This window comes from Mesoplodon bidens (assembly GCF_964165515.1).
Source record: "Mesoplodon bidens genome assembly, chromosome: X".
Taxonomy (NCBI): Eukaryota; Metazoa; Chordata; class Mammalia; order Artiodactyla; family Ziphiidae; genus Mesoplodon; species Mesoplodon bidens.
Window position 1 is genome coordinate 100,667,856 of NC_138163.1, and position 11,962 is coordinate 100,679,817.

Below are 11,962 nucleotides of genomic sequence, written 5' to 3' on the forward strand. Positions count from 1 at the left end.
TGGTAACAGCTAAGACAACAGCAAAATGAGCTCTAGATGAGTGCTTCTCAGATTTTAAGGTGCAAAAGAATCCCCTAAGGATCTTGTTAGAATGCAGATTCTGATTCAGTAGGTCTCAGTGAGGTCTGAGACTCTGCATTTCCTTTGTGTGTGTGTGTGTGTGTGTGAACTCACATAATGGACATACATCATATGGGTATTGAGGTTTCTTATTTTTTTAACTTTTATTTGTTTAATTTCAGCTTTATAGAGGATAATTGACATATAAAATTGTAAGATATTTAAAGTGCACATTCTGGTAATTTGATATACGTTGTGAAAGATTCCCTTCCACCTGGTTAATTAAGAGATTCTGCAGTTCTAGCAAGCTCTAGAGTGATACCAATGCTGCTGGTCTGAGCACCCACAATTTGGAGAATAAGGATTCAGATCAATGTTTGGCAAAATTTATCTGGAAAACGCCAGATAGCAAATATTTTAGGGTTTGAGGAAGTATTCGTTTCCTATTCCTGCTGAAACAAGTTACTACAAACTGTTAAAATTTTCCACAGACAACGTACGGATCTAGAAGGCTTTTCTTCAGTGATTCATGAATTAGGCAGCATCCACTTTAGCAGATAGAAAGGAGCTCCAAAGTACTGTACACGGTGAGAGATTTTTATGGACCAAAGTGAGCAGGGACAAGGAAGTCATACTAGGCATTTGCTGATTGGTTATATGGTGAAAAGGGGAGTGTTGGACCAGGTCAGGTATCTTGTGCAGAGCAGGCAAGCGCTGATTGGCTGACTTAGGCCTTCCTTTTCCAGAAGATCCGAGCATAGAAACTTAGTTAAGTTAGTTTGGTTTGCTGACATGGAGCTTAGCATGAGTGACTTCATCTGGGGCTTAATCCGGTTACTTTATCAAAATTTAGCAGCTTAAAGTTAATACTCATTTATAACCTCATAGCTCTTTGGTTAAAAGACCAGCACTGTGGAGCTCAGCACATTAGCATCTCAAAAGACAGAAGTCAAGGTGGTGGCTAGGCCATGTTCCTGGAGGCTCTGAGGGCAGAATCTGCTTTTCAGTTCATTCAGGTGGCTGGCAGAATCCAGTCCAATATGGCTAGATGTCCCCACTTCCTTGCTGGCTGTCAGCTTCTCTCAGCTCCTTAACACAGCCTACAGTCCTTGTTCTGTTGTCCCCTCCATCTTCAAACCAGCAACAGCACACCAGATCCTTCACATACTTTGAATCTCTCTGACTTTCCCTCCTGTCACATCTCTCTGACTCCAACTGGAGAAAATTCTCTGCTTTTAAGAGTTCATATAATTAGATTGGACCTACCTAGATAATCTAGGACAATCTCCTCGTCTCAAGGCCTGTAACTTTATTTCACTTAGCAAAAGTCAGACAGAGATAGACAAATACTGTAGGATATCATTTATACATGGAATCTAAAAAATACAACAAACTAGTGAATATAACAACAAAGAAGCAGAGTCACAGGTATAGAGAACAAACTAGTGGTTACCAGTGGGGAGAGGGAAGGAGGGAGGGGCAATATAGGGGTAGGGGATTAAGAGGTACAAACTACTAGGTATAAAACAAGCTACAAGGATGTATTGTACGACACGGGGAATATAGCCAACATTTTGTAATAACTATAAATGGAGTCTAACCTTTAAAAATTGTGAATCACTGTATTGCACACCTGTAAATTATATAATATGGTACATCAACTACACTTCAATTAAAAAAATATATCCGTAACCTTAGTCACATCTGCAAAGTTCCTTTGCCATGTAAGTTCACAGATTCACAGGTTCCAGGGATAAGGCACTGTTTTCCCGACCACAGAGGGCCACACCGTCTCTGTTGCAACTACTCAACTGAAAGTAGCCATAGACGATATGCAAAATGAGTGAGTGATGGAGTGTTCCAACAAAACTTTATTTATGGACACTGAAATCTGAATTTCACATAGATTTTGTCATAAAATGATATTCTTCTTTTGAATTTTTTTCAATGATTTAAAAATGTAAAAATTATTCTGAGCTCATGGGGTGATACAAAAACAGGCAGTAGGCTAGGTTTGGCCTGGAGTCTGTAGTTTACTGGCCTCTCATCTAGATGTTAATCCTTCTTATTTCAGACTGGAAGCCTGTAAAGGACCAGGATGTTCTCTCTGTCATTTGCTGTACTGTGGATGCTTCTTAAAACAGTCAAACATTTGACCAAAGCCCTTACATGTAGGAAAATTCCAGATACCATGGTGGTGTTTATGGGGAAGGAAGAAATAGAAAATGTTGTCCAGGAAACTGGTTCTTTTGTAAGAGAAAAGATGTGTTATATTTGAGAAAACAAGCTTTTACAGGGAGAAATGCAAATATGCAGTTGTTAAATTAGCTGTGTTCTACTCTGAGCTTTCATGACATCCTTAGGTAGGCAGGCAAAAATAATGATAGGAGTAATAAGATCTCATGTTTCGGGAGGTTAGCAGATAACCCAAGATGATGTAGGAAATTGTTGCTTTTGTTACCTCCATGTTGGTCTTCCTGAAACATTGTAAATTCCATTTACAGTCTTTTAAAATACTAGACCCTAAGGGCAAGACTACTGCGTTAACTAAATTGGTAATATGATTAGGTGTGTGGTAAAACCCATTTGCTCATAGAAGCAAGTTATTTAAATTATTCTATGTCATAAAATAATTGCATAATGAGGTATCATCTGGAGTATTTTCAATGTATGAAATGTGGGATTGGAATTTATAATAATGATACCCCAATTTCTCAAATCTATTTGTTGGGAAAAATCAAATTTTGGTGTCATGTTACAGCCACTCCAAATCAAATAAATCATATGTCTTTGGTCATGTTCTTCAGAAAGGGATCCTGAGACATGGGTTCACATACAAATGACTTATGAAAAAAATATTCCTAGGAGAAACCAGTAAGGGTGTGGGAGAAGTAAAGCCTGGAAGGGAAAGAAGCCAAGGAAATGTGCAATTTCAAGCAAGGAAATGTGCAGTTTCAAGCAAAAAGTCCCAGCCACAGCCCGATATTGTGAGGAGCTCTAGAACATAGATTATACCTCCAAGTTTGTTCAGATCAGAGGCAAGGAGCTAGGATTTCATACTCCTGCACTGGTAAATCATTGGTTAAGTCTGCCCCGGGGGAAGTAAATTTCCAGGCGTTTCTTGCTCTCTGCTCTAGAGAGCAAAGTAGCTGGACCAGCCCAAGGGCAGGTCTCCAAAGAGTGTCACAGGTGCAGGCCATTATAAGCAGAGCACACAGAAGTTGGGAATGGTGAGAGCTCTCAAAATATAAAAGGGATCCCAAGGGGATTTGCGTACAGCGCCAACAGGGGTGACTACACCATGCTTATATAAATGAATTGGGATTTGGTTTCCTGGAAGAAAATAAATTTAGACTCTCTCTCTCTCGCACGCTCTCTCTCTCTCTCTCTCTCTCTCTCACACACACACACACACACACACACATACACACACTGCTGAGAATGCCTTTTATACCTGGGGCTCACATTATCATAGTTAACAGAGAAAAAGTCCTAAATGCTAGAAAGTTGCCTGTGGCACTCATAACTCCAGGTTAGCAGGAAGGGAAACATAGATTCTTTTCTGTTTGTTTTGATTTTACCATTTTCTGTTCATTCTGTTTATTTCTTTTTAAATTTAGTTTTTGGATAGGTAATGCATTTGTGTGGTTCAAAAACCTGAAAGTACAAAGGATAGACAGTGAAAGCCTCTTGCTAATCCTTGACCACCACCTGCCAAGAACTCCGCTCACTAAGGTTCTTAGTTTATATGTGGACATACAAGCAAATATACATATTGACTTTGAGTCCCCTCCCTTTTATACCAAAGATAGAATAGTATAAAAATGGTGCTACATATAAAAACTTGTATTTTTCCACTTAATATGTTTTAGAGCTCTTTCTTTTTTTAATTGAAGCATAGTTGATTTACAATGTTGTGTTAACTTCCACTGTACAACAAAGTGATTCATTTATACATATATATATATATTCTTTTTCATATTCTTTTCCATTATGATGTATTACAAGATGTTGAATATAGTTCCCTGTGCTATACAGGGGGACCTTGTTGTTTTTCCATTCTACATATAATAGTTTGCATCTGCTAATCCCTAACTCCTAATCCCTCCCTCCCCCATCCCCTCCCCTTTGGCAACCACAAGTCTGTTCTCTATGTCTGTGAGTCTGTTTCTGTTTTGTAGATATGTTCATTTGTGTCACATTTTAGGTTCCACATATAAGTGATATCATATGGTAGTTGTCTTTCTCTGTCTGACTTACTTCACTTAGTATGATGATCTCTAGGTCCATCCATGTTGCTGCAAATGGCGTTATTTCATTCTTTTTTATGTCTGAGTAATATTCCATTATATATATATATATATATATATATATATATATATATATATATATATATATATATATACCACAACTTCTTTATCCATTCATCTGTCGATGGACATTTAGGTTGTTTCCAGGTCTTGGCTCTTAATAGTGTTGCTATGTAGAGCTCTTTCTAAATCCGTACCTAGCGAGCTTTCCCCCTACCACCTTTCTTTGGACATCTGCATGGTATTCCATTGGATGAGTAAATAAACATTTATTTAACTATTTCCCTACTGATGGACATTTGCATTATTTTTAATCTTTTGCAATTACAAATGGAGCTTCATTGAGAGTAATCTTGTACTTATATCATCTTCCATTTGTGCAAGTACAGCTGTAGAATAAATTCCCCCCAAACTTAGTTGCTCATTAAAGGGCAAATACATTTACAATTTTGATAGTCATTACTAAATTACGTTCCAGAGAGGTTATATACCAATTTGTGTTTTCACCAGTAATACATGAGTGTGTTTATTTTCCCATGTCCTCACCAACACAGGGTGTTGTTAAATTTTTAGATTTGTGCTAATCTCATAGGTAAAAGATGGCATCTTAGCACAGTTTTAATTTACATTTTAAAAATTTTTAGAAAATTGAGCATCTTTTCATATGATATGTAGACTCTTAATATACTAAAAAAATTCCTGTTAATTCAAAGAGTGATATCCTTGCCTGCAATTAGAAAGTTAGAGTGAATGCAGACCTTAGCTTTCCTGGGACACATGTCAGGGTCAGAAAGCACCTTAGTGGTCATCTAGTACTATCCTGGTCTGATGCCTAACTGACCATGGATCCCCGCCTTCCTCAGCAGAGGTGTTCAGAGTTAAGGAGTTCACAAAATTGAAAACATCGTCCTGTGGCCCTAGCATTTAGAAAGTTTTTACAGAGCCAAAATCTTCTGTAATTACTGCAGGACAGTAATTACAGTATGCTCTTGTTAAAGTGCACTATTCTTCTAGAGCATAATGAATATACCACAGAGGAATAATACTGGCTTAAAATAGAGGGAGAATGGCCAACTTCTCCCTCTCTCAGTAATAATTCTTCACCTGCTAGAGTCTTTAAATTATATTGCATATTGTTTTCATCACAATTAGAAACAGAATTTAAGATGTAAATGCAACCTATGTAGTATTCCTGCTAAAGATGCATAACCCCAATCTAACCATGAGAAAACCTCAGATAATACTAAATTAAAAGACATTTTAGGAAATAACTGGCCCGAACTACTCCAAAATGCCGAGCTCATGAAAGCCAAGGAGGGGCTAAGGAGCTGTTCTAGATTAAAAGAGACTAAAGAGGGCTTCCCTGGTGGCACAGTGGTTAAAAATCTTCCTACCAATGCAGGGAACACAGGTTCGAGCCCTGGTCCGGGAAGATCCCACATGCCACAGAGCAACTAAGCCCCTGCACAACAACTACTGAGCCTGCGCTCTAGAGCCTGCGAGCCTAGAGCCCGTGCTCTGCAACAAGAGAATCCACCGCAATGGGAAACCCGCGCTCCACAACGAAGAGTAGCCCCCTCTCGCCCGCAACTAGAGAAAGCCCGCGCGCAGCACCGAAGACCCAACACAGCCAAAAATAAATAAAATGAATAAATTTAAAATAAATAAATAAAAGAACTAAAAACATTAAAAAAAAAAAGAGGCTAAAGAGATGAGATGTGACAATTAATTGCCATCTATGATCCTGAATTGGATTCAGGGAATCCAAAGAAGGGGAAAATATGCCATAAAGGATATTATTGGGAAAATTGGCAACATTTGAATACAGATCGTATATCAGATTAGAGCATGAAATCAAGATTAAGTTTTAGCTGTGATCATGCAAAAAAAGAATGTCCTTGCTGTTAGGAAACGCACACTGAAGAATTTAGGGGCAAGGGGACATGATATCTGCAATTTACTCTCAAAAGGGTCAGGAAAAAATAGAGAAAGAAAAAGAGACAATGATAAAGCAAATGTGGCAAAACGTTAATTGCCGAAAGTGGGTGAAGGTTGTTTGGGATTTCCTTGTATTATTCTTGCAACTTTTCTGAGTGTGTTTGAAATTATTTAAACATAAATTGAATATAAATACTTTTGGAAGAGTAACTTAAGCACAATATCCTTTTAGAAGAGTGACTGAAGTTTCCACCAAAATGTCCATGACTGCTATAGGCACATTTACTGAAAAGGGACAGGTGGTGATTGATTAAGTTCAGACTGGTTGGAAATTTTGTACAGTCCCTTAGAATCACTTCATAAACTAGACTAAGAGAATCAGTGAGTAGTTGGCTTTTGAAAACTAGCCTCTGTATTTTCCTTCTGAAGATACTTGTTTGAATTATTTTACCAGTAAGACGGCAGTGTACATAAGGGTAGAGAGGAACGGTGATCTGTTGTGTTACCTCCAGGGTCATGGTGCCACCAATCCCATCACAGAGGTGGTGGTGGATCAGGCAGAAGTGTGTCAGAAGTACTAAGGAAGAAAAAAAAAGATGAGTGTGGTGGTATAAAGCCATATTAAGGAGAAAGGGGATGGAAGAGGGAAAGATGGTTGTATTTGCTATAATTAAATATAGGTGAGTGTGTCTGAGTGTGTTTCATGGGTGGGAGGAATTGGTACCTAAAATAAAAAAGCAAATGAGTGGGTTATCCATCAGTTATTCTCACAATCTTACTGTAAAACAAACCACCTCAAAATCCAGTGCCTTAAAACAACAATCGTCTATTTTCACTCACACATCTGCAGGCTGGGCTCAGCAGGGGTTGGCTCAAAGGTCTGCTCTGCCTGTCTCTCCTCCTTCTTGGACCAGCCGGCTCCTCAGAGTATGTTATCCTCATGGAGATGACCAAGAAAAGGAAAGCAGCCCAGCTGTGCAAGTACATTTCAAGCCCCTGCTTGTATCACTTTTGCTAATATCCCTTTGGCCAAAGTGAATCACATGGCTGAGGCTAAAGTCAAGGAAAGGAGAAGTAGACGCCATCCCTAGTGAGAAGAACGGCAAAGTTACATGGCAAGGAATATGGATACTGGCGGGGAGGACGTGATGGAATAATGCAGTCCTCCATGAGGGAATCAATTAACAAGGGGAGAAAGACTTTGGATTTTTTCTCATTAGAAGGCAAATTCTTCCAACCATTTGTGTTTGAAGATTCACCCTTTTTTTTTTTCCAGATAGGTTTATGAATACAGCATCAGGCAAAATCTTTCTGACCCATGGAAAAGAGACTGTCCTTTACTGCTAGCCCTGTCCTCTTTGCCAGCCTGCTTCACAACAGAGGCAGCATAGATGAAGAGAGGCCGTGTAGTTTAATGGTTTAGAACACATTTTAAATCTTGGTTTCACATGGACTCAACTAGAGATTATCATACTAAGTGAAGTATGTCAGAAAGAGAAAGACAAACACCATATGATATCACTTATATGTGGAATATAAAATATGGCACAAATGAACCTATCTATGAAGCAGAAACAGACTCACGGACATAGAGAACAGACTGGTGGTTGCCAAGGGGCAGGGGGCTGGGGGGGATGGAGTGAGAAGTTGGGACTAGAAAATGTAAGCTTTTATATATAGGATGGATAAAAAACAAGGTCCTAGTGTATAGCACAGGGAACTAAATTCAATATCCTGTGACAAACCATAATGGAGAAGAATATTAAAAAAAGAATGTATACATATATGTATAACTGAATCACTTTGCTGTACAGCAGTAATTAACACAACATTGTAAATCAACTATACTTCAAAAAAATAAATAATTTTTAAAAGATATACAGTAAGGACATAATAACTATCTATCCTTCTATGCTAAGTTGTATCATTATATTAAAATATGAGAAATACCTTTTATTTTTTTTTATTTTTTTATTTATTTTTTTGCGGTATGTGGGCCTCTCACTGTTGTGGCCTCTCCCGTTGCGGAGCACAGGCTCCGGACACGCAGGCTCAGTGGCCATGGCTCACGGGCCTAGCCTCTCCGCGGCACGTGGGATCTTCCCGGATCGGGGCACGAACCCGTGTCCCCTGCATTGGCAGGCGGACTCTCAACCACTGCACCACCAGGGAAGCCCAAGAGAAATACCTTTTAAAAAATTAGTCACTTGGCTTTCCTCTCAGAGTGGTTTACAATTTTTATTTCCTAATTCTACCTGCTGTGTGTATGTCCAAGCTTGAAACTGGGCTAAGTCTTCCTCAAGGAAATGGGTCTTTTCTGCCCTTTCAAGCTTCCGTTCTTATCTCCTCATTTTAGACCTAGAATTAGAAAATAAGTTCAACCTGCCAAAATTTGAGCGCAACACCTTTCTCCTCTAATAATACCAAAAACTTCTCATTTACCCTGCATCAAAATTATCACAAGTTCAGAGTCAGTGGAATCCAGATTTGTGAGGGTTTGCCATGTTTCTTCTCTGAGCTCCTTGGAAGGCCCCCATGCCACGCGTCATGCAACGCTGTGCTTTTTGGTTTATGAAATCAGAAAACATAGCCTAAGGGAGCAGGGCCAAAGAAAGGTATTAGGAAGATAATGTTAAAACCTATAATAAAATTAAAACGATGAATATAGCTAGGGGAACTGTCCATCCAGGGAATAAGCATATTAGTGTAAATGGATTAAGAGTCAGAAATTAATGAGGTCTATTAATTGAGTTGATTCCTGTAATCTGGTAAAATGCAAATAGCATCTTTTGTAATCAGCCCGTGGACTGCCTGAATGAATACCACTAGAAAGCAGGTTTGGCTTAGAAAGAAAACAATACTTAAAATCTTTTAGCAGGGCCACAACGAGGGTAGCTGAACCACCACTTGACTTTGGAGCCATGGATTCCTGGAATTAATAAGAGTAATAACAATAGTAGTACCTATGTGCCAAGTATTGTTCTAAGTTGACTCATTTAATCTTCATAGTTGTGCAGTACGTGCCATTATCATCATCCCCATTTTATAGGTGAAGAGATCATGACATGGGTAGGTTAAGCGATTTGTCCAGGGTCACATACCTAGTAAGTATTGAAACCAGAATTTATTTTATTTCTTATTGAAGTATAGTTGATTCACAATGCTGTGTTAATTTCTGCTGTCTAGCAAAGTGACTCAGTTATACATATATATATTCTTTTTAAAAAATATTCTTTTTCATTATGGTTTATCATAAGATATTGAATACAGTTCCCTGAGCTATACACTAGGACCTTGTTGTTTATCCATCCTATATATAAAATCTTACATCTGGAGTGTGACCGGGATGGCGCATTTTCTTGCACTGAGTAATTCAGTGTCGCTGGCGGCTGAGCAGGGCGGAGAGTTCTATGGTGAAGTGAGGGGAGGGATTCATGTAGGCATCCGGGGGAGCCTTGTTCTGAACTCTAAGGTGGGAAGTTGATGCTGGGGACTGCTACTCCTGGACCCGCAGCGTGAAAGTTGTGATATCATCCTCGAACCATCAGCTTTGAAATTTAAAAAGAATGGAGAAGACTCAAGAAACAGCCCAAATAATTCTTCTAGAACCTTACAAGTACTTACCTCAGTTACCAGGTAAACAAGTGAGAACCAAACTTTCACAGGCAATTAATCATTGGCTAAAAGTTCCCAAAGACAAGCTGCAGATTATCATTGAATGACGGAAATGTTGCATAATGCCAGTTTACTCATTGATGATGTCGAAGACAGCTCAAAACTCCGATGTGGCTTTCCAGTGGCACACAGCATCTATGGAATTCCATCTGTCATCAATTCTGCCAACTCTGTACATTTTCTTGACCTAGAGAAAGTCTTAACCCTTGACCACCCAGATGCAGTAAAGCTTTTTACTCGCCAGCTTTTAGAACTCCATCAGGGACAAGGCCTAGATACCTACAGAAATGGTGCTGCAAAAGACAGGAGGACTATTTGGATTAGCAGTAGGTCTCATGCAGTTGTTCTCTGATTATAAAGAAGATTTAAACCACTGCTGAATACACCTGGGCTGTTTTTCCAAATTAGGGATGATTACGTTAATCTACACTCCAAAGAATATAGTGAAAACAAAAGCTTTTGTGAAGATCTAACAGAGGGAAAGTTCTCATTCCCTACTATTCATGCTACCTGGTCGAGGCCTGAAACCACCCAGGTGCAGAATATCTTGCACCAGAGAACCGAAAACGTAGATATTAAAAAATACTGTGTACATTATCTTAAGAAAGTAGGTTCTTTTGAATACACTCGGAATACTCTTAAAGAGCTTGAATCTAAAGCCTATAAACAAATTGATGCATGTGGTGGGAACCCTGAGCTAGTAGCACTAACAAAACACTTAAGTAAAATGTTCGAAGAAGAGAATGAATAATATTAAGCCATTCTCGATTAGGCCTGATAGCTTAGTTGACTTTTTTTTGTCTTTTAGCCTATTACCTTTTTAAAAATTTGGACCAAGCTGTGGGTCTCCAAAAACTGAGTGATAGTGGTGATGTGAGTGAGGTTGTTTCAATTTAGAATCCCTGTGTACAGATAATCAACATAGTACCAAGTTGAAGGAATCACAAGGAGGCACATATAAATAAGTCTAATTTGAATGTCAGAACGTGCTATGATGGGACGTTGTGGTCAACTCTGCCACGCACGTTCTGTTGATTCTGTCCATAAAGAAGACTTCAGCTTCCAGGAACTTTTATCCACATACTTCTTAACTGTATTATGTGGGCATTTTGCAATTCATCTACCCCATTTCCAAGCCATTGACTACTCGGGACCAGTTTCTATAGCTAGCTGGCCCAACGACCACAGGAACTCCTCTTTCTTCCTAAATGTCATTGCTAGAATAGCTCACTCTTCTCCCTGGAAACTCCCTTACTAAAGTCTGCCATGAAAAAGCTGACAGTGACAAGCAAAAAAGCAAAAACAAAAAAAATTTACATCTGCTATCCCCTACCTCCCACTCCATCCCTCTCTCACCCCCTTGCCCTTGGCAACCACCGGTTTGCTCTCTATGTCCCTGATTCTGTTTCTGTTTCATAGATAGGTTCATTTGTGTCATATTTGAGATTCCACATATAAGTGATATCGTACGGTATTTGTCTTTCTCTTTCTGACTTCACTTAGTATGATAATCTGTAGTTGTATTCATGTTGCTGCAAATGGCATTATTTCATTCTTTATAATGGCTGAGTAGTATTTCATTGCATATATGTAACACATCTTCTTTATCCGTTCATCTGTTGATGGACATTTAGGTGGTTTCCATGTCTTGGCTATTGTAAATAGTGCTGCTATGAACATAGGGGTGCGTGTATCTTTTTGAATTAGAGTTTCGTCTGGGTATATTCCCAGGAGTGACATTGCTGGATCATATGGCAACACTATTTTTAGTTTTTTGAGGAACCTCCATACTGTTTTCCATAGCGGCTGCACCAACTTACATTCCCACCAACAGTGTAGGAGGGTAAAGTGAATAATTTTTAAAACTAATACGAGAGCATTTATTATCCAGTTGGCCCCATGGAGAATCAGCAGGTTGGAGATTTGAGGACCAGCTCTGCCTCAGGAGAGCTGGGTTTATTTGGACACATTGTTTACCT

At 39.0% G+C, this 11,962-nt stretch overlaps 1 pseudogene across 1 annotated transcript; it reads left to right on the forward strand.

Annotated features, from left to right (window-relative positions):
* Positions 1–9,830: 9,830 nt before the first annotated feature.
* LOC308608684 (geranylgeranyl pyrophosphate synthase-like) lies at positions 9,831–10,920 on the forward strand (annotated as a pseudogene). Its single transcript has one exon. The product of its transcript is annotated as a geranylgeranyl pyrophosphate synthase-like (transcript).
* The last annotated feature ends 1,042 nt before the right edge of the window (positions 10,921–11,962 follow it).